This window comes from Ahaetulla prasina, chromosome 16, assembly GCF_028640845.1.
Source record: "Ahaetulla prasina isolate Xishuangbanna chromosome 16, ASM2864084v1, whole genome shotgun sequence".
Taxonomy (NCBI): Eukaryota; Metazoa; Chordata; class Lepidosauria; order Squamata; family Colubridae; genus Ahaetulla; species Ahaetulla prasina.
In genome coordinates, this window is record NC_080554.1 from 2,934,896 (window position 1) to 2,958,725 (window position 23,830).

A 23,830-nucleotide genomic window follows, 5' to 3' on the forward strand; every position below is an offset into this window, starting at 1 on the left:
ATAGATTAATCTATCAAGTATCTCCCTACCTACCTATCTATTGTATCCATCTTCCATCTATCTATCTATCTATCTATCTATCTATCTATCTATCTATCTATCTATCTATCTATCTATCTATCTTCTCCCTCCCTGCCTCCCTCCCTCTCTTTCTCTCTCCCTCCTCCCTCTCTCTCCTATGTGCAATCTTTTGTATTCCCTCCATCAATCCTCTCAATGGGATGTAATAACTGATCAAATGAATAAATGCACTTTGAAGCTTACTCCTTTGTTATGTAGATGTATAGACAGACTTGGCACTTAAGATACAAACCCAACAGATCCATTCTCACCCACCCTTGAACCTCCAAATGGCTTAAACCAAGGATATCAAACTCAATTTCACTGAGGGCCGCTGTTGTGTCTGCGCCCCAGGCAGAAGCGGCGCAGCCCAGCCGCGGCCAAGCGAGGCTCGCTCCTGCCGTGCGCCCAGGGCGCACCGGGGACCCTCCCCGCCTTAGCCAAAAGCCTCGCCAAACCAAAGCGCGCCCGGGAACGCACCGGCCGGGCTGCGCGGGGGAAGGAGAGCCCCCCACCCACCCGGGCGAGAGCGAGGACGGACGGGGAGCCCGGGAGTAGGTGGGGGTGGGGGTGGGGGGGAGGGGAGGGCGGAGGGCGCGCTCCAAGCCGAGCCTGCCTTTCCGCCGGCTTTGCTCGCCTGCCAGGAGGAGGAGGAGGAGGGGTTGAATGGGGGGGGGGACACACGGGGGCGGTGGAGGGGCTTTGATCCCCGAGTGGCGCTCTTTTGGGTGCCCTCCTCCCCCCTCTTTTCTAGCTGCATCTTCTCTTGCAAGGAGTTTCACTAGTTGGCCTTAGGTTTATTGATTTGGCCTTTGCACATGGAATATTCAAGGCGATTGTCTGTCTGTCTGTCTATCTATCTCTCATCTATCTATCTATCTATCTATCTATCTATCTATCATCTATCCATCTATCTATCTATCCATCCTACCTACCTACCTACCTACCTACCTACCTACCTACCTACCTACCTATCAATGGATGATAAATGGAAGATGGATGATAGATATGAGAGGTAGATAGACAGCGAGATGGAAGATGGATGATAGATAGATAGATAGATAGATAGATAGATAGATAGATAGATAGATAGATCTATCATCTACCTCTTACCTATCCTACCTATCAATTTATCAGATAGATGATAGCTGGAAGATGGATGATAGATTACATAGATCTATCTATCTATCATCTACCTCTTACCTATCCTACCTACCTACCTACCTACCTATCTACCTATCAATCAGATATAGATGATAAATGGAAGATGGATGATAAATAGATTAATCTATCAAGTATCTCCCTACCTACCTATCTATTGTATCCATCTTCCATCTATCTATCTATCTATCTATCTATCTATCTATCTATCTATCTATCTATCTATCTATCTATCTTCTCCCTCCCTGCCTCCCTCCCTCTCTTTCTCTCTCCCTCCTCCCTCTCTCTCCTATGTGCAATCTTTTGTATTCCCTCCATCAATCCTCTCAATGGGATGTAATAACTGATCAAATGAATAAATGCACTTTGAAGCTTACTCCTTTGTTATGTAGATGTATAGACAGACTTGGCACTTAAGATACAAACCCAACAGATCCATTCTCACCCACCCTTGAACCTCCAAATGGCTTAAACCAAGGATATCAAACTCAATTTCACTGAGGGCCGCTGTTGTGTCTGCGCCCCCCGAGCCGGGCCCCCTGCCAGAAAGTGACTCGGAAAGTGAGGGAGAAGAGCCATCAGGACTTACCTCGGGAACACCGGCTTCCCTGGCTCAGCTCCAGGAGCCAGAGGCAGGCCAGGTGGAGCAGATAATGAGGCCTCCATCCCCTGACTCTTCCCCCCCCCAGGCCACACCTCCAGACCCAGCTGATGGCAATCAGGCCTGGCTGGACCCTAGGTTTCGTAGGCAGGAGAGGCGGGAATAACAGAAGCAGGGGTGGGGCAGGCCTAGGAAGTGCTGAGTCATGGAGCCACACCCCACAGGATATAAAGGCAGCAAGAGCTGCTGTGCCTCTTCGTAGCAGGCAAATTAACTGCCTAACTAAGAACTGAAGTACAGTTTGACTCATCGGCGTCGAGGGAGATAACAGAGACACTTGGCAGACGCTCACTATTTTGCTGCCAGAGCTGATAGTGCCGGCTAATTAAGCCATTGCTTGGACGGAGGCGAAGGGGGACAGAACAGCCGCATCAGAGTTGTGTTTGACCTGGGGGTGGGGTGCTGGGGTGTGTGTGTGTGGCCAGGGTGGACGTGGCCAGCTCAATGTCAACTCATGTTCGGGATGCCTGTGATGGCCAGAGCATTTTGCCAGCGAAAACAATCTCCTGACCTCCATTTTGGGCTGCGGCAAACCTCTGCCACCAAAAACAGCTCAGGAAGGTCGTGTCCGGCCCTCCTGAGCTACATTTTCGCTGGCAGAGACCCCGCGGGCTGGTCCTTTGCTGTTTCCAGGGCAGCCCCAGATCTAAGCACCCCATGGGCCGGATCTGGCCCCCGGGCCTTGAGTTTGACACCCCTGGCTTAAACACTTTTTAAAGCCAACCGCGGTCATTGTACGAAGGGCGGATATACAAATATTTTCAATAAATAAGAAGGATAAATACACAGTGCTAAGTTGCAGCCAAGAAGGCCCATTGCAGCTTAGCAGGACTCCGCCGCCTTCGACATGACCTGAGTTTAACTCATAGAATCATCTGTTACAATGTCCTTCCTGTCGAAGACTACTTCAGCTTCAATCGCAACAATACACGAGCACACAATAGATTTAAGCTTAATCTCCAATCTTGATTGCGGAAAATATGACTTCAGTAACAGAGTTGTTAATGCCTGGAATGCACTACCTGACTCTGTGGTCTCTTCCCAAAATCTCCAAAGCTTCAACCAAAAACTATCTACTATTGACCTCACCCCATTCCTAAGAGGTCTGTAAGGGGCGCGCATAAGAGCACCAGCATGCCTACTGTTCCTGTCCTAATGTTCCCTTTGATTGTATCCAATTTCTTATAGTTATTATATACTTATGCTTATATATATGTTTATATATCGTATAGTTATTTCATGTTTATGCTTATATATACTGTTGTGATAAATAAATAAATAAATAAATAAATAAATAAATAAATAAATAAATAAATAAATAAATAAAATGTGCGAATGTAGTAAGCTTACAGATTTTGCTTATGGTTTTGAACTAATCACAGAAGTTAGTTTTTTCCCTAACTTCTGATAGGACTGTCAGGAGAAAGCCAGAGTAAAGCGATTGCATGTTATAGGACACCATAAGCCCTAATTCCCAGCATGGAAGGGTGGATGGTAAAGATGATGGAGCTAGTAGAGATGGTGACATTGATTAATTATTATTTTTTTTAAAAAGTATTTAGTTTGGTTTCTACTTCCAAACTGCTTCTAGATATATATTTTTTGCTCAAAACCGAAAACAATGAAACTTTGAATTTAGGTGTCAGTGATTAGAATAATTTTGTAATTTTAGAAATGCGGTAAAATGTAAATGTAAATAATAAAGTTGTATTATTTTTGTATTTTATTGCACTGAAGTAATTCAACAGTCTTTGCCCCTTTTCTCTCTTCTTATTTTTCTGCCTTTTTCCTGACTCCTAATTTTTTCTTATTTTTCTAATAAGAAAGTTTGTGTTTTTCTAACAAACTTCTACCCTCGTTTTTTCTGCATTTTTATCGACTCATAAAATTTAATTTTTTTTATTTTATTTATTTATTTATTTTTCAAATTTATATACCGCCCTATCTCCCTAAGGACTCAGGGCGGTTCACAGGCAGTTAAAATACATATAAATACAGATTAAAAAACAACAATTAAAAAACTTATTCTATTGCCCAAATTTAAAATAGTATAAATAATAAAAACCCCTTAAAACCCATAACTTTAAAACCTAATCCAGTCCCGCGCAGATAAATAAGTGTGTTTTAAGCTCGCGACGAAAGGTTCGGAGGTCCGGAAGTTGACGAAGTCCTGGAGGGAGTTCGTTCCAGAGGTGGGAGCCCCACAGAGAAGGCCCTTCCTGGGTGTCGCCAGACGGCACTGCCTAGCTGACGGCACCCTGAGGAGTCCCTCTGTGAGAGCGCACGGGTCGGTGAGAGGTATTTGCAGCAGTAGGCGGTCCCGTAAATAGCCCGGCCCTATGCCATGGAGCGCTTTAAAGATTGTCACCAGCACCTTGAAGCGCACCCGAAGGCCACAGGTAGCCAGTGCAGTCTGCGCAGGATAGGTGTAACATGGGAGCCACGAGGGGCTCCCTCTATCACCCGCGCAGCTGCATTCTGAACTAACTGGAGCCTCCGGATGCCCCTCAAGGGGAGCCCCATGTAGAGAGCATTGCAATAATCCAGGTGAGACGTCACGAGGGCGTGAGTGACCGTGCATAAGGCATCCCGGTCTAGAAAGGGGCGCAACTGGCGCACCAGGCGAACCTGCTGGAAAGCTCTCCTGGAGACGGCCGTCAAATGATCTTCAAAAGACAGCCGCTCATCCAGGAGAACGCCCAGATTGCGCACCCTCTCCATCGGGCCAGTGACTCGCCCCAACAGTCAGCCGAGGACTCAGCTGACTGTACCGGGATGCCGGCATCCACAGCCACTCTGTCTTGGAAGGATTGAGCTTGAGCCTGTTTCTCCCCATCCAGACCCGTACGGCTTCCAAACACCGGGACAGCACTTCGATAGCTTCATTGGGGTGGCCCGGTGTGGAGAAGTACAGCTGGGTGTCATCAGCGTACAGCTGGTACCTCACACCGAAGCCACTGATGATCTCACCCAGCGGCTTCATATAGATGTTGAACAGAAGGGGCGAGAGAATCGACCCCTGCGGCACCCCACAAGTGAGGCGCCTCACCCTATTTTAAAACAGAGGACACCATGAATCCTGAACTCCCCAGGAACTGAACTTGATTCAAGGGAGATTTTAGTCCACCCAACTCAGAATAAAAGAATAACAGCGATGGGAGGGACCTCGGAGATCTTCTAGTCCAACCAGGGGTGAAAGAAAGGAGGGAGGGAGGGAGGAAGGAAAAAGGAGAGGAAGGAAGAACTACAAATCTGGCACTAGATGCAGCTTCAGAGGATAATCCAGGGCTGGAAGGGATCTGGAGGTCATCTAGTCCAGGGGTCTCCAGCCTTGGCAACTGTAAGACTTGTGGACTTCAACTCCCAGAATTCCTCAGCCAGCAAAGCTTAGCAAAGTTGCTAAGGTTGGAGACCCCTGATTGTAGTCCAACCCTGCTCCAGCAGGACACTGTTAGTGAGTTTCTGTCTTTTGATCCCCCAGTCACATAGCCACACCCATCCAGTCACATGACCCCCACCAAGCCACGCCCACCAAGCCACACCCACAGATCCGGTAGGAAAGAAATTTAGATTTCACCCCCCTATACCATTTTAGACAAACGGCTGTCTGAAAGGAGACCAAAACAGAACCCAGTACATGCCTCCAGTCCCCAAGGCAGGCGAAAATAAAATATTTGAAAGGAAATACCAAGCGTCGTGAGAGTGAGGTCGTAAAACAGAACCGGGTTCCACGAGGGGCAAAAAAACTTTTACGAAGCTTGGAAAACAGGTTTGTGACCCAGGTCGGATAGCTAGCCTTCAGGAATGGACAGCTCCCCGGTTTGTCGTTGCCAGAATCTGTCTTCATTCCTACCCTTTCCCATAATTATATGGAATTTAGCCTGTTTCTCAAACCTAAAGGCGTTCCTTCCAATTTGCGGGCTGCACTCGGATGCAAAGAGGTGTCAAATTAAAAAAAAAAATACACACACACAAAAAAAATGATGCGCTATTTAGAAAGTCCTTCTAGAAAAACCTGCATTTATCGTAAAAGTCTAAGGAAAAAAAATATCAAAAAAGGAACTTCTGACAGAGTTGTGTTTGTTTTTTTTTACATAAATGCAGAAGTAAGGTCAGCCAGAGAGGGAATGCTTGGAGCTGGGCAGCCCAAAATCACTACTCTCAACCAGTGGTGATAATCCTTCATGGATTATCAGTGAGCGCCGAAATCACATGTGCATGGGCACCGCACACCAAATGCACGTATGCACAGTGCATGGCAAATGTGCGCTTCACGCAGAAAAACTTAACAAGATAAGTAGAACAGCGAGGGAGAACAGCTGTGCCGCACTGTTTAGATTCACTAGAATCTAGTTCCCACGGTCGTAAGTGTGAGAAACAGGTCATAAGGCACAATTTTCTGTGCCACAGTAACTGCTGTAAGTTGAGAATGACTTGTAATATATCATGTACTTCCTGGAGAAAATGTAACTCTGTTTTCCCCAAATGATGATAGTTGACTTACCGTATTTTTCGGAGTATAAGATGCACCTTTCTTCCCCAAAAAAGAATGTGAAAATCTGGGTGCGTCTTATACTCCAAATGTAGCCCTGCCTAGCTTCTCAAATGGAGGTTTCAAAGGCTGAAGAAAGCATCAGAAACGAAGCCCCCCCCCAAACAGCTTCAGAAACAAAGCCTCCAAACAGAGCTTCAGAAAAAAAGCCTCCAGAGCTTCAGAATAGAAGCCTCCAAACAGCTTCAGAAAAAAAGCCTCCAAATAGAGCTTCAGAATAGAAGCCTCCAAACAGAGCTTCAGAAAAAAAGCCTCCAAACAGAGCTTCAAAAACAAAGCCTCCAAACAGAGCTTCAGAAAAAAGCCTCCAAACAGAGCTTCAGAAAAAAGCCTCCAAACAGAGCTTCAGGAAAAAAGCCTCCAAACATAGCTTCAGAAAAAAGCCTCCAAACAGAGCTTCAGAATAGAAGCCCACAAACAGAGATTCAGAAAAAAAGCCTCCAAAGAAAAAAAGCCCCCAAACAGAGCTTCAGAGGCTTTTTTTCTAAAGCTCTGTTTCAGAGGCTTTCCGAGGCAGAAAAAAAAGTTTTTTTCTGAAACAGAGTTTCAGAAGTTTCAGAGGCAGGAAAAAAAGCAAGGCACAGAGCTCCCAACCAAGGAACCTGTTTCTAAAATTCACCTCTGGGAACAGCTGATTGGGGGTATTCCGGGAGGCCGATCCACCTGCCAATCAGCTTTTTTCTCATTTTCCTCCCCAAAAACTAAGGTGCGTCTTACATTCCGAAAAATACGGTATCTATTCGCCTCCGAACTGACTGGTTAGTAGCTGCTCGAGTTCAGTGTGTTGCGGGAACAGAGAGCCACAGAGCAGGACCAGAGTTCCCCAAATCCCATAATCCTGAATAACCACAGCGGCAGTTTGGGCCGGATGATCAAAAGAGCCTTGCCCGAATCTATCGTTCCGCAATAATGAGGAAGCCACAAAAGAAGTATTCTTCTCTGCTTTGTGTAAAACAAAAAAACTCTCTTGGATTAATGACCGAAACCTGTTCATTAACGGCTGCGGGGCCATCAATTAGAATTTAATTGCCAATTTCGATCCCCTGCCTCCTTTCCGAGGCTGACACTTCGAGTTTTTATGCCCGCTATGCCATTCTCAAGAATCTGGAAAAGGTGCCAACTTGAACACAAAGGAAGGCTGCGTTCCTCCGTTCTTTCGCAGCCTGGCGGCGGCTGATACCAAACAAGGGTTGGGTTTTAAAGCCGGCTCCTCCATTTTTAACCGACGCTCTGCTAATGTCGGATTCTCTTCTTGGATCCATCCAATCCCCTTTTCGCTTTGAAGCGGGCGAAAGGGAAACCAAAATCCAGAGGTGGCCGCGTGCAGGCCATGTGCCTCGTAAGGTTACCCCGATGCCGTAGCGTAAGGTTACTATTTATCTAACACGAGCGGAGTTGGCGCACGCATCTGGCGCCTGGCACTTACTGCAATTATTTATGACTTCCACCAAGATTTAAAAGCTCATCGCCCGGCCTTGTAATGCAGTAACTGATTGCACGGCTAATGTAATTAAGGGGAGATGATGATGTCCACGTGGCGCGGCAGATGGTGGTATCCGTTGCGATTGGCAGCGCACAACTGGCAGGCAACTGCACAAGGGCAGTGAGGCCCCGGCAGCTGGAGCCTTCATCGCCATTGGCCTGGAAATAATGGCAGGGTGAGAGAAGAAAGGAAGGAACAAAAGGATCTAGAGATTTGGCTATGCGCCGTGAAAGTCAAGATTGGCTTTGGCGGCCGCCCTAGACAGACCTTGGTCCTTCAGGTCTTCCCGTGGTGGTCTTTGCTGCTTTAATTGAGTCCTTGCACCTGGCTGCTGTTCATCATCAATCATCTTCATCGTAGTTGGAAGGGGCCTCAGAGGTCTTCTAGCCCAGCTCCTTGCTCAAGCAGGAGACCCGACGCCATTTCAAAGGGATGCCCAATCTCTTCTTAAAAGCCTCCGGTGATGCAGCGCCCACAGCTTCCGAAGAAGGCAAGCCCTTCTACTGGTTCAGGGGTGAAATCTAAATTTCTTTCCTACCGGTTCTCTGGGCGTGGCTTGGTGGGCGTGGCTTGGTGGGAGGGGGTCATGTGACTGGATGGGTGTGGCTTGATGGGGGGTCATGTGACTGGATGGGCGTGGCTATGTAACCATGTGACTGGGGGACAGAAACTCACTAACGATGTCCGGCTGGAGGAGGGTTGGACTACATGACCTCCAGGTCCCTTCCAGCCCTGGATTATCATCTGAAACTGCATCTAGTGCCAGGTTTGTAGTCCTTCCTTCCTCTCCTTTTTCCTCCCTTCCTCCCTCCCTCCCTTTTTCTTTCTTTCTTTCTTTCTTTCTTTCTTTCTTTCTTTCTTTCTTTCTTTCTTTCTTTCTTTCCTTCCTTCCTTCCTTCTTTCCTTCCTTCCTTCCTTCCTTTTCCTCCTATCCTCCTCCCTCCTCCTCCCTCCCTCCCTCCCTCCTTTCTTTCTTTCTTCTTCCTTCCTTCCTTCCTTCCTTCCTTCCTTCCTTCCTTCCTTCCTTCCTTCCTTCCTTCCTTCCTTTCCTTTTTCCTCCTATCCTCCCTCCCTCCCTCCCCCCCTCCTTTCTCTTTCCTTCTTTCCTTCTTTCTTTCTTTCTTTCCTTCCTTCCTTCCTTCCTTCCTTCCTTCCTTCCTTTCTTTCTCTCTCTCTCTCTCTCTCTCTCTCTTTCTCTCTCTCTCTCTCTTAAACGACCCAGCCCCATTTTTTGCCTTCACCCCCCCCCCCCGCCATTTTTTGCCTAGCAGGCTTCAGCTTTTTTACCTTTTAAAAATGCTTTTAAAAGTTAAAAAAAAAAGCCTCTAACAATCAGGCACCTCAGCCAGGATCGTCAGAGCCTTGTTTTAACCCTTTAATGCATTTTTTTACAACCTCTTCGGCTGAAGAGATTGTTAAAAAAATTCTTTTAAAAGCAAAAAAAAAACCAAAAAAACCCCAAGGCTCTGACGATCTCATGGCTCAGCTGGGCATGGGTGGGAGGGAGTTTTGCTACCGGTTCTCCGAACCACCCGCTGCCATTACTACCAGATTGGCCGATCCGGTCCGAACCAGGAACACTTCAACTCTGCACTGGTTGATTGTCCTCACTGTCAGAAAACTTCTGACAGTGGTAATAACTACTTGGGCCTCGGTCACAACATCTATTACAATGTCCTTCCTGTCGAAGACTACTTCAGCTTCAATTGCAACAATACACAAGCACACCATAGATTTAAGCTTAATTTGAACCACTCCAATCTTGATTGTAGAAAATATGACTTCAGTAACAGAGCTGTTAATACTTGGAATACACTACCAGACTCTGTGGTCTCTTCCCAAAATCCCCAAATCTTCAACCAAAAACTGTCTACTATTGACCTCACCCCATTCCTAAGAGGTCTGTAAGGGGCGTGCATAAGAGCACCAGCGTGCCTACCGTTCCTGTCCTATTGTTTTCCTTCGTTATATCCAATTAATATAGTTATTACATACTCATACGTATATATATATACTTATATACGGTATAGTTATTTCATGCTTACGCTTATATATATTGTGTGACAAAACAAATAAATAAATAAAGATTGAGAAACCTGCACAACATAGACACTTGAAGGAGATGGTAAGATCAAACAAAATGGTCTCATCTTCCATAATTTTTAACCATCCTTTTGGATCAAAAAACGCCATGGTGGCTCAGGGCGCAGCGGTTAAAGGTAAAGGTAAAGTTTCCCCTCGCACATAGGTGCTAGTCATTCCCGACTCTAGGGGGCGGTGCTCATCTCTGTTTCAAAGCCGAAGAGCCAGCGCTATCCAAAGACGTCTCCGTGGTCATGTGGCCGCATGACTCAACGCCAAAGGCGCACAGAATGCCATTCTCTTCCCACCAAAGGTGGTCCCTATTTTTCTCCTTGCATTTTTTTTAAGTGCTTTCGAACTGCTAGGTTGGCAGAAGCTGGGACAAGGAACGGGAGCTCACCCCGTTACACGGCAGCACTAGGGATTCGAACCGCTGAGCTGCCGACCTTTCGATCGACAAGCTCAACGTCCTAGCCCCTGAGCCACCGCGTCCCCTGGTGCGGTGGTTAGACTGCAGTATTGCAGGCGAATTCTGCCGACTGCCGGAAGTTCGATCCTGACAGGCTCAAGGCTGATTCAACTTTCTCATCCTTCCGAGGTGGGTAAAGCGGGGACCCGGATCATTAGGGGCAAGATGCTGACGACTCTGTAGACTTGGGTATATAAGCCTTAAGAGCTATTGCTATCACTAGGAGGAATTTGAAAGACTTTAGCAAGCATTCTGAGGCTAACAGAAAAGAAACAAACCAATAAATATTTTCATTCTACACTACCTAGAGTTACTTTGCAGAGCAAGATGTGTGGCCTATAAACACAAACACACTCGCTTGGAGAGAAGAAAAAAAATAAATGAAAACTTGCCCCCAGCTTCTTCCTTAGTGGAGCTCTTGCTTCACAATCAGGAGGTTGCGAGTTCGATCCTAGGTGGAGGCAGATGTGGGGTCTCCTGCTTGGGCAAGGGGTTGGACTAGATGACCTGCAAGGTCCCTTCCAACTCCGTTAATCTGTTGCTGTTGTTTTTAAATCTCTCCTAAACCCTTTGAAAGCCTCGTTCAGCTACCCACCTCTTTCAAATCTGGAGTTGAAAGTCAGACTTCCTGAGGGCAGAAAATCACAAGTCACCAAGCCACAACCAGCCAGCTTTTAAGGCTGAGAAGCGCAGGAAAAAGAGGACCAGGATTAAACTCAGTTGGTTATTTAAAAAAAAAAGAAAAGAAATTGCACTTCCGTGTTAATAAAGAGCAGCTGATTGCTTTGGTGGCTTCATCCTGGCAGGCAATAAAGAGAATTAACAATTGCTGTGTCAAATGTCAGAGAACCTTACATTGACCAAGAAATTAAACTCTGCTGACTCAGATGTCTGAGAGCTTTGGCCAAAACCTTAATAGGGATGCTATTAAGGACTTAACATGCTATAAATACATATGCCCATCCCTTTTGTAGATATAATCCTACTTACTCACAAGCAGGCATGGACCAATGCTGTTGTCTTCCTCCTCCTCCTCCTCCTCCTCCTCCTCCTCCTCCTCCTCTTCCTCCACACACCCCACTCCCTTCTAGCCCTGATGATATTACCTAGCTGGGTCGTGAAACGTCTCCAAGAGAAACCACCAAGCTCAGAAAGCACCCAAAGACTCCACAGTCCTCTTCCTCCACACACCCCACTCCCTTCTAGCCCTGATGAGGTTACCTAGCTGGGTCGTGAAACGTCTCCCAGAGAAACCACCAAGCTCAGAGAGCACCGAGAACCCCCATAGCTCAACCCTGATGTAGAAATACTCTCTTCTATTGAAACATGAACCAGTGGTGAGTAACAACCAGCATTCTAAGGCAGAACCACGAATTTCACTGCGCCGTCACACCGCAAAACCGGGGTGGGTTCTACTTGTCTTTACTACTGGTTTGCAACGGGATCGCGCACACTGAGCTTCTGCGCACGCTGAGCTTCTGCGCAGATCATCTATAACAAACTCCAGGTGGGTAGGTGGAACCTCCCCCGGTTTTACTACCGGTTCGCAAGAACCGGACCGAACCGGGGGCAACCCACTCCTGCCCCAAACCTCCGCCGTTCAAAATCGAGGAATTTTTGTTCCACAGATTTAAACTTCTTTTCATTCCCTCTGCCCCCCCCTACCGCCCCACCCCAGTGGGTCCTGTGGGCTGTATTTTCAACCCCAGCTGCAGGTGGAAGTAGAGCCCCCCCACCCCAGCTAGAACTAACGAAGTCAATGATAAATTGGAGACGTGGCCTCTGCAAAGCAACAATAGTTTTAATCGTCAAATATACGCATGCATTATACGTGTGTGTGTGTGTGTTTGTTGCCGCAAAACAAAGGTTAATGTTTTTTATTGTTCAATGTCATGTTTGTAGCCAATTGTAGGGGGAAAAGAATTGTTTGTGGGGGGGGAGAGAAGGGGGGGCTGAGCCCAAGCTTGGTGATTAATTGCCGCGAAACTTGTGGATCTACAATTATTTGGCGGCGGTGAACAAATAAACGTCTTCCGTATTCATCATATTCAAATGAGGCAGTAAAATAAATGACGCCGACGTCGTTGACGAACAAAACCTCTTTTTTTTGGGGGGGGGTGTTGTTGTTGCTGTTTTTTGCCATTGCGAAAGGTACTAAACAAAAAAGAGAGAGAGAGAGGAGACAGAGAGAGAGAGAGAGAGAGAGGGGAGGAGGGGAAAAAAAAGGAGAAATGGTAAATGAGATACAGCTCTTGTCAAGGGATCGGGGACTATTTGTCTTCACACAACTGCAGCGCTGGGCTGACCTGTCCCTTGCTGGTTTTAATTTATGTCAGGAGATGTGCTTTCATTATGCGCTTCTGATGAAAACGAAGCTGTGGTTTATCATAAAGAATCTCTCTCCCTCTCTCTCTCGCTCTCTGTCTCTCTCCATCTCTCTTTCTCCGTCTCTCTCTCTTTTTCCATCTCTCTTTTTCCATCTCTCTTTCTCCGTCTCTCTATCTGTTTCTCTATCTCTCTCTTTCTCCATCTCTCTTTCTTGCTCTCGCACTCTCTTTCTCCATCTCTCTCTCTCTCTTTCTCTGTCTCTCTGTCTCTCTCTTCTCCCTCCCTTCCTCTCTCTGTGTTTCTCTCCCTCTGTCTCTCTCTTTGTCTATCTCTCTTTCTCCCTCTCCCTCCCCTCTCTCTTCTCCCTCCCCTCTCTCTTTCTCCCTCCCCTCTCTCTTTCTCCCTCCCCCTCTTTCTCCCTCCCCTCTCTCTTTCTCCTCCCCTCTCTCTTTCTCCCTCCCCTCTCTATTTCTCCCTCCCCTCTCTCTCTCCCTCCCCTCTCTCTTCTCCTCCCCTCTCTTTCTCCCTCCCCTCTCTCTTTGCGTTTCTCTCTCTGTCTCTCTCTTTTCCATCTCTCTCTCCTCTCTCTGCATTTCTCTCTCTGTCTCTCTCTTTCTCCATCTCTCTGTCTCTCTCTCTCTGTCTCTCTCTCTGTCCCCTCTCTCTGCATTTCTCTCTCTGTCTCTCTCTTTCTCCATCTCTCTGTCTCTCTCTCTCTCTGTCTCTCTCTTTCTCTGTCCCCCTCTCTCTGTGCGTTTCTCTCTCTCTGTCTCTCTCTTTCTCCATCTCTCTATTTCTCCATCTCTCTGTCTCTCTCTCTCTGTCTTTTCTTTCTCCATCTCTCTCTGTCTCTGTCTCTGTCTCTCTCTTTCTCCCTTCCCCTCTCTCTGTGCATTTCTCTCTCTCTCTCTCTCTCTCTCTCTCTCTCTCTCTCTCCATCTCTTTATTTCTCCATCTCTCTCTGTCTCTCTCTCTGTTTCTCTCTCTCTCCATCTCTCTCTGTCTCTCTCTCTGTCTCTCTCTCTCTTTCTCCCCCTCTCCACATGTGTGCAGGCCTTAAGATCACCTTCTCCCCCCCACTCCTCCTCCCCCACTCCCATAACTCTCCTGCCGATAGAAGTTCTGTTTTCCATTAGCTTCCATCCTGCCCGGTTAAAGTACCCAGGTACCACTTGCAAGCCTCTCCCATCATTCATCATAATTTTGCTTTCCACTTTGTCACAGCTTGGGTGTTTAAGGAAGATAGATGGCTCAAGATGTATCCCTTTCAGAGGCTCTTTATGCTCCGGTGAGTGTGTCCGATGCAAAATTAGTTTGCCACTTTATTATTTCCCTGCGAGTGTTTGTCACAAGCGGCCTCGTTGTCTCTCCCCTACCTGGTGCGGCTTGCCGGCTGCCAATCAGGAAAGCCGGCAGGGGAACGAGGCAGAAGCAACGAGGGCTGGCCTGTGTTAGCCCCCGTTGACCCCTTGGGGGCCTAAGAAAAGGTCGTATCAAGAAGGCCGGGCTTATTATTCAAGGGGAATGAGGGGGGGTGTTTAGGACAACACTCAAGTCAACGGAGTGGGATTTTGAGGCTTTTTTTTTTTACTTTTAAAAGCATTTTTTTTGGGCAAAGAAAAAAATGCTTTTACAAGTAAAAAAACAAAAACCCTCTGAGGATCGCGCAGCTCAGCTGGGGCAGAGGAGGGCAGGGATTTTTGCTACCGGTTCTCCGAACCACCCGTTGCCATCGCTACTGGATCGGGCGATCCGGTCCGAACCGGGAGCATTTCACTCCTGCCTCCATCCTTTTTAAGCAACATGTTGCAGGCCTCTCGTAATTCACCCTTGGGCTAGTCCCTTCCAAAGCTTCTCCCGCTATAATAGCAAAGAAAGGAAACATCTCCAGATGTAAGTCAACCCATTGACAAAATGCCTTCTCCTGCGGCTCCCAACTGGGTCAGAACGAATGTTTCCCACAAATTGCGAACAAGCATTACCCTCCATCTCCCGCCTTCTAGGTGTGAACAGAATGGAAATGAATAGGTATGTTTTTTTACGGTATTTCAGAGGTGTCATGTCTAGCAAGAGGCTATTTGCTTCGCCGAAGAGAGAAGAAAGAAACGAGCAGTGGCTTTCCTTGTTGCTTGCTGAGCACAGAGCTGGTCTCCAAAGGGTTGCGCAGTGTTGTGCCTCACCCGCCCTCCTCTCTGCAGCCGGGCCCCTCCCATCTCCTGCTATCTGAGTCAGAGTCTGATAATGAAGAGGAATGGCCTGGCATGCCTCCAATCCCCAGCCCTGGCACCATGCCCGGACAGAATGTCAGGAATGAGCAAACAAACCTCCCTTCTACAGCGTGTGCGCACGAAGCCAGCCACGTGCTAGAATTGCCGGCAGGAGGACGGAGAGTCACAGTGGACGGATCCCCGCTTCCGGAGAATGGAGAGGCGACGTTAGCAAAAGGAAGGGAGGGGCAGGCCTGGATAAGTGCTGAGTCATGGAGCCACACCCAATGGCCTATATAAAGGGTCTGCTTTTTGGCATTCCTTGAGTCAGGCAAAGTCTCATCTGGTTGCTGAAGTCACACCTTGGATTCCTGCCTGCCCTGAAAACTCTGAAAGGAATTTGGCAAAGCTGCAGAGGTTTCGTGGCCACGCTTGATACAGACTTCCCAGACCCGGCCGTCGGAGGGGGAGGGGGACACGACACGCGGAAGGAATTTTTATCGCAAAAACATCCCAATTAATTTTGAAGGAGGAAAAGCTTGCTGAACGGTTCAGGAATGCGAAAAGACGATGTGTGTGTGTGTGTGATACGATAGCCCTCTTCCAGGATTTGAGGGGCTGTCACAGAGAAGAAGGGGGTCAGGAATGACAGGACAAGAAGTAAAGGATGGAAGCTTATCAAGAGCGAGCCAACCTAGAATTAAGGAGAAATTTCCTGACCGCGAGAACAATTAATCAGTGGAACGGCTTGCCTCCAGAAGTTGTGGCTGGTCCATCACTGGATGTTTTTAAGAAGAGGTTGGACTGCTATTTGTCCGGATTCGTACCCTATTTCCCCCCAAAACAAGACATCCCCTGATAATAAGCCCCAATCGGGCTTTTGAGCGCATGGCAATAAGGCCAAGCACTTATTTCAGGGTTCAAAAATAAATAAATAAAAATAAGACAGGGTCTTATTTTCAAGGAAACATGGTATAGGGCAGGCAGGAGTCTCCAAACTTGGCAACTTCAAGACTGGTGGACCTCAACTCCCAAATTTCCTGCTGGCTGGAGAACTCTGGGGAATTGAAGTCCACAAGTCTTAAAGTTCCCAAGTTTGGAGACCCCCCCCCGGTAGAGAGTCTCCTGCTTGAGGAAGGAGTTGGACTCAAAGATTCAGCTCCAAGATTCCTTCTATATTCTGGCTGAGTGGTCCTTGGGACTTCCTAAGCTTGGATGTTTCCTTGCAGATGTGGAGTATTGATGATGTTACCTAGTCGGGTCACGAAACGTCTGCAAGAAAACCACCAAGCTCAGAGAGCACCAAGGACCCCACAGCCCTCCTCCTCCTCTTCCTCCTCCTCCTCCTCCTCCTCCTCCTCCTCCTCCTCCTCCTCTCTACAAACCCCACTCCCTTCTAAGTGATGATTCTCCTCTGTCTGTATTCTGTATTCTCTTCTGGTTTTTCGCCTGCCCCGCCGTCGTTGGTACTCAAAACTTGCACAGTTCACGCAAAATGAAGCCTTTCACCCATTCTACCACACGATGGCGCCGTTGGTACCTCGCACAAGCATTCAAGGCTCCTGCAAGAATTCAAAGCATTAAATATAGGTGAGACAGGAAGGCGGAGTAACAAGGACAGTTTAAACCACCAGCAGAATTTAAAGGTTACATTGCAAGAAGCAAAGCCAGTCACAAACGATATTAGTTAGCGCCACGTTTTTATCCAGTAGCAACTCTGGATATAACGCAGGGGAGAAATCCAGCAGCTTCCGGAGAACCGGTAGCGGAAATTTTGAGTAGTAGTTCGGAGAACCGGCAAATACCACCTCTGGCTGGCCCCAGAGTGGGGTGGGAATGGAGATTTTGCAGTATCCTGCCCCTGAAGTGGGGGAGAAATGGAGATTTTGCAGTATCCTTCCCCTGGAGTGGGGAGGGAATGGAGATTTTGCAACATCCTTCCCCCAGAAGTGGGGAGGGAATGAGGATTTTGCAGTATCCTTCCCCTGGAGTGGGGAGGGAATGGAGATTTTGCAGTATCCTTCCCCCAGAAGTGGGGAGGGAATGAGGATTTTGCAGTATCCTTCCCCTGGAGTGGGGAGGGAATGGAGATTTTGCAATATCCTACCCCCAGAAGTGGGAAGGGAATGGAGATTTTGCAGTATCCTTCCCCCTGAAGTGGGGAGGGAATGGAGATTTTGCAGTATCCTTCCTCCAGGAGTGGGGTGGGAATGAGGATTTTGCAGTATCCTTCCCCTGCCATGCCCACCAAGCCAAACCCACAGAATCAGTAGTAAAAAAATTTGGATTTCACCACTGATACAAAGGAGGAGGAAGTGGGGAGCTCCACCAGTTATTTCATCTAGGTCTGCTGCTCGTTGAGGAGCGGGTTGGACTAGAAGCTCTCCAGGGTCCCATCCCACCCTATTATTCTATGGTCTACGGGTGTTTTCGTTGCCTGCTCACGAGTGCGGTTCGGTTGCGTCTTAAAACACAAGAGTAGCCAAGAGATTTCAGCTTCTCCAGGGGATGATCCCAACTAATTAAGGATCAAAGCCATATCAGAGTAAAGATACAGAACATCTCTATAAGAGCTTCCACGCTGACCCAAATATGTGGAGACAATTTACCTGATCTTGGTGGGGATCATCCATTGTTAGCAAGATCTCAACCCACCCAAAAGTGTTAATATTACACTCTTTGCAAAATCTGAATGAATCTCTCTCTCTCTCTCTCTCTCTCTCTCTCTCTCTCTCTCTCTCAATCTCTATCTATCATCTATCTATCTATCTATCTATCTATCTATCTATCTATCTATCTATCTATCTATCTATCTATCTATCACAACATGACCTTCCTAGTTCACAAAATTCAAAGGAGCAATAGGGGAAACCATGGTTTATTATTTCATTTCTGCATTTAAGGGGTCTATCCCTATTAAAGGGTCTATCCAGTGGTGGGATTCAGCCAGTTCGCACCACTTCGGGAGAACCGGTTGTTAACTTTCTGAGCAGTTTGGCGAAGTGGTTGTTGGAAGAAATCATTAGGGCAGAGAACCGGGAGTTAAATTCTTTGAATCCCACCACTGGGTCTATCCGATGCTCTTCCCCAATTTCTGTGCCAACTCAGAAAGGTCAAACTGCCCAAGGAGCTACTGATCCAGTTCTACAGAGGAATTACAGAGTCTGTCATTTGCACCTCTATAACTGTCTGGTTTGGTTCTGCAACCCAACAAGAAAAACACAGACTTCAGAGGATAATTAGAACTGCAGAAAAAATAATTGCTACCAACCTGCCTTCCACTGAGGACCTGTATACTGCACCAGTCAAAAAGAGGGCTGTGAAAATATCTACAGACCCCTTCACATCCTGGACATAAACTGTTTCAACTCCTACCCTCAAAACGACGCTATAGAGCACTGCACATCAGAACAACTAGACACAAGAACAGTTTTTTCCCGAAGGCCATCACTCTGCTAAACAAATAATTCCCTCAACACTGTCAAACTATTTACTAAATCTACACTACTATTAATCTGCTCATCGTTTTCATCACCAATCTCTTTCCACTTATGACTGTATGATTGTAACTTTTTGTTGCTATCATTAAGGGTTAAATTGCAACCTATGACTATCATTTGTGTTGTAAATGTTGTACCTTGATGAACGTATCTTTTCTTTTATGTACACTGAGAGCATATGCACCAAAACAAATTCCTTGTGTGTCCAATCACACTTGGCCAATAAAAAATTCTATTCTATTCTATTCTATTCTATTCTATTCTATTCTATTCTATTCTATTCTATTCTATTCTATTCTATTCTATCCATTAGTGGGGAGGTAAGCTGAAGGATCTTCCTTGGTTCTACTTGGCTATTCAGAAGAGGAAGAGCCGGTTTGGTGTAGCGATGAAGGCATCAAGCGAGAAACCAGGAGACCATGAATTCTAGCCCTGCCTTTGGCATGAAGTCAGCTGGATAACCTTGGGCCAGTCACTCTTTCTCAACCCTAGGAAGGAGGCAACGGCAAACCGCTTCAGAAATCTTGCCCAAAAAATCCCAGATGCACTGGTCGAGACAGTGACCCGTAACTTAAAACATGGTTAAAGGTGTTGTGTAAACACAGCCTCTAGGTGAGATACTTACCTTTCAAAAAGACGTGATTATCCCAACTAGGGGTGGAACGCTGCCGGTTTAACATCCGGTTCGGTGAGCGCACTCTTCGCGCTGAAAATGGAGCGTTTAGAAACTCAGCTGCTTACCTTCCAAGTCAGCAACAGTAAGTAGAACAACGGGGCGGGGGAGGGATCAGCTGTGCTGCGCAATTGAGATGAGCTAGAAAGCAGGAAATAAAGGACAGGATAAGGCAGGCCCGGGGGGGCGGGGCCAGCTGATCATCGTAGCTACCAGTTCGCCCGAACCGGTCTGAACCAATTGAACTCCACCTCTGATCCCAACCCAAAAGCTGGACCTTGAGCGTCTGCGTCGCATGCTGCCAACAACTCCATTAAAGATCTCCGCGGGTCCCGGGGAAAGCTTGGCTTGACTTGCTCGCTTCAATGTTTTGTGGCTGAGCTGAGATCCGATTTCTCTTGACGGAAACTTCGCCTCCACAACTCTCGCTGCAAACTAAGCCAGAAGGCACAATCTGACAAGATTTGGTAAAAGAACGGAGACGATGGCCTCCTGATAGAGATGAGGAGGTCCACGAGGGAATAGCAACCATTGCTCAGTGTAAGATGCAAAGGCAAGGGAACGTAGCCACAGAGAGAAACCTTCCGCTGTCATTCTGAGCTCCCCTTCTGAAGCCCACCGAAAGGGTCCAGATGCATTAAGATGTCAGATTAGCTAAGATAGGAAGGAGACGGTGCCTCCGAGATGGTGCCCATGGAGGGTTTTTGGAAGAAGAGAAAGTTATTTAGCCTCCGGCTGAAGAAAATATGGGCCAACCCAGTGCCCTCAAGAAGTTTTACAGGGCTAGCTGAAATCCAGTTGGCTCGGCTGATGGAGGAAAGGGTTCTGCAGAACTCTCTTCACTTTTAAAGGCTCCCTGGGAGGTTGAAATTTATTTATTTTTATATTTTGTCACAACAATATATGTAGGTATCATACAAAAAGATTATATAGTATATAAACACATATATGGGTAAATATAAGGAGGTATAAGCATATATATATATAGGAAGAAGAAAAGAAAAACAATAGGACAGGAACGGTAAGCACGTTTGTGCGCTTATGCACGCCCCTTATGGTCCTCTTAGGAATGGGGTGAGGTCAATAGTAGAAAGTTTTTGGTTAAAGCTTTTAGGATTATGAGAAGAGACCACAGAGTCAGGTAAAGTATTCCAAGCATTGATGATTCTGTTACAGGAGTCATATTTTCTGCAATCTAGATTAAAGCGGTTGACATTAAGTTTAAATCTATTGGTTGCTCTAGTATTATTGCAATTAAAGCTGAAGTAGTCTTTGACAGGAAGGACATTACAGTAGATGATTCTGTGAGTTAAGCTTAGGTCTTGTCGAAGGCGACGGAGTTCCAAGTTTTCTAAGCCTAGGATTTCAAGTCTGGTGGGATAGGGTATTTTATTGTTTTCAGAGGAATGGAGAACTCTTCTTGTAAAATATTTCTGGACACGTTCAATTGTATTGATGTCAGAGATGTGGTGAGGGTTCCAAACAGGTGAGCTGTATTCTAGAATTGGTCTAGCAAATGTTTTATATGCTCTGGTTAGTAGTGTGGTGTTTTTGGAAAAGAAGCTACGCAAAATTAGGTTTACAACTCTTAGAGCTTTTTTTGCTATGTAGTTGCAGTGGGCTTTGGCACTTAGATCATTTGACATGAAAACTCCAAGGTCTTTAACGGGATGGGGGTCGTCTGTAAGGTAATGTCCATCTAGTATGTATTTAGTTTTTGGGTTCTTTTTTCCTATATGTAAGACTGAGCATTTGCTGGTTGAAATTTGGAGCTGCCAATTTTTAGACCAAGCGGTTAGATGATCAAGGTCGTTTTGAATGATAGAAGTAAATGCCAACAAAAGAAGAAAATTCTCTTGCTGGCCAGGAGACCAAAAAAAAAAAGGAGGGAAGAGGGGAAAAATATATTAAAAAAACGCAGTCTTGGCATTGATTCTTAAAGCTGAATACTAGTTCTTAATTGCCAGACACTGATTTATTAAACTTCAGTGAAGAGAAGAGAGCCTAGATGAGCTGGTCTTTTAGCAGAGCTGAAGGGTTGGATCTGTTATTGATCATCTCTCTTGGATGCAGCCTGATTAATAGTCTTGCTGGAATCTAGTAAATACCTCATTTAAGAGGAAGACTTTAAAAACAAACAAAATCCCAAATCCTTCTAAACAGTATATGGGGAGGAGACCACTACAAAATCCTAGAGGTGTAGGCAAGGAGGAGGAGGAGGAGGAGGAGGAGAAAGAAGGAAGAGGAGGAGGAGAGGAAGGGGAGGAGGAGGAGGAGGAGAAGGAGAAGGAGAAGGAGAAAGGAGGAAGAGAAAGAAGGAAGAGGAGGAGGAGGAGGGGAAGAAGGAAGAGGAGGAGGAGGAGGAAGGAGAAGGAGAAGGAGGAAGAGGAAGAGGAGGAGGAGAAGGAAGAGGAGGAGGAGGAGGAGGAGGAGGAGAGAAGAAGGAAGAGGAGGAGGAGAGGAAGAGGAGAGGAGGAGGAGGAGAGGAGAAGGAGAAGGAGGAAGAGGAAGAGGAGGAGGAGAAAGAAGGAAGAGGAGGAGGAGGAGGAGGAGGAGAAGAAGAAGAAGAAGAAGAAGAAGAAGAAGAAGAAGAAGAAGGAGAAGAAGAAGAAGAAGAAGAAGAAGAAGAAGAAGAAGAAGAAGAAGAAGAAGAAGAAGAAGAAGAAGAAGAAGAAGAAACAGCTTAGTTTTTTTCTTGTAGATATTTCATTGTCCAACTAGGTAGTATCCTCAGTGCTAGATGGAAGTGGGGATTGCAGAGAGGAGGAGGAGGAGGAGGAGGAGGACGACTGTGGGGGTCCCTGGTGCTCTCTGAGCTTGGTGGTTTTCTTGCAGATGCTTATGATTTCTGAAACATCTGCAAGAAACCACCAAGCTCAGAGAGCACCAGGGACCCCCGCAGTTCAACCCTGGACTGCAAATACTCCCTTCCAGCCTAAGGAGGAAATGTTGGTGAAGGCAGGCAAGTATCTGCTAGCTGCCAAAAGAACCCACAACGCACAAGCCCTACTTCCCGATTCCATCCAGGATGCCAGCCTCCCTCCGTGACACGAGAGGACCAGATTTATCACAAGCCTGGTGTCTTGAACGCTATAAATAATGAGGCCGGTTGCAAATTTCACAGCAAAAAGGGGAAAATATATATATATAAATATATATCCCTCGCCGAGGGTCAAAAGTCAGCACTCCAGAGCAGCCGACTGTGCACGTGTCCTGCTAATAAATTGGTTAATTAACACACACACACACAAGAAGTAGGGAGGAAAGAAGGCAACGTCCAGCTTTAAACACTAAGCTGTGGGTTTTTGGGGGTTTTTTTTTTAATGTTTGGTGGACAAGAAGAGAGGAGCGGGCGGTTGGAGGGCTTGAGAGCATCGCAGGGTGAGCAACACGCTCATTAAAAAGTCTGGCTGCCAACTGCTGTTTGCCTTCCTCTTCCAAGCTGTCTGCATTAATAACGAGGGACTCCTCTTACAAGGTATTTACATAAAGGATTGTTCCCTCGTCGTGGCCACAGACAGCAAATACTGGGAGGATCCAGCAAAAGGGGAAAAAACAAAAAAAAAGATGAAAAGGAAGAAGACCGTGGTAGGCAGGGGAGGAGGAGGAGGAGGAGGAGGAGGAGGAGGAGGAGGAGGAGGAGGAGGAGGAGGAGGAGGAGGAGGAGGAGGAGGAATGTGGTGTCCTTGGTGCTTTCTGAACTTGGTTGTTTTCTTGCAGACGTTTCATGACTCAATTAGGTAATATCATCAGTGCTACAAAGGAATAGGGTTTGTGGAGTGCAGGAGGAGGAGGAGAAGGAGAAGGAGGAGGAGGAGGAGGAGGAGGAAGGAGGAAGGAGAAGGAGAAGAAGGAGGAGGAGGAGAAGGAACAGGAGGAGGAAGGAGGAAGGAGAAGGAGGAGAAGAAGGAGAAGGAGAAGAGGAGAAGAAGGAGGAGGAGGAAGGAGGAGGAGGAGGAGGAGGAAGGAGGAGGAGGAGGAGAAGAAGGAGAAGGAGAAGGAGGAGGAGGAAGAGGAAGGAAGAAGAAGGAGGAAGGAGGAGGAGGAGAGGAGAAGGAGGAGGAGGAGAAGAAGAAGAAGAAGAGGAGGAGGAGGAGGAGGAGGAAGAGGAAGAGGAAGAAGAAGGAGGAGAAGAAGCTTGGTTGTTTTCTTGCAGACGTTTTATGACTCAATTAGGTAATTTCATCAGTGCTACAAAGGAATAGGGTTTGTGGAGTGCAGGAGGAGGAGGAGAAGGAGAAGGAGGAGGAGGAGGAGGAGGAGGAAGGAGGAGGAGGAGAAGAAGGAGGAGGAGGAGGAAGAGGAGGAGGAGGAGGAGGAGGAGGAGGAAGAGAAGGAGAGGAGAAGAAGGAGGAGAAGAAGGAGAAGGAGGAAGAGGAGGAGGAAGGAGGAAGGAGGAAGGAGGAGGAGAAGAAGGAGAAGGAGGAGGAGGAAGAGGAAGAGGAAGAAGAAGGAGGAAGGAGGAGAAGGAGAAGGAGAAGGAGGAGGAGGAGAAGAAGAAGAAGAAGAGGAGGAGGAGGAGGAGGAGGAAGAGGAAGAGGAAGAAGAAGGAGGAGAAGAAGCTTGGTTGTTTTCTTGCAGACGTTTCATGACTCAATTAGGTAATTTCATCAGTGCTACAAAGGAATAGGGTTTGTGGAGTGCAGGAGGAGGA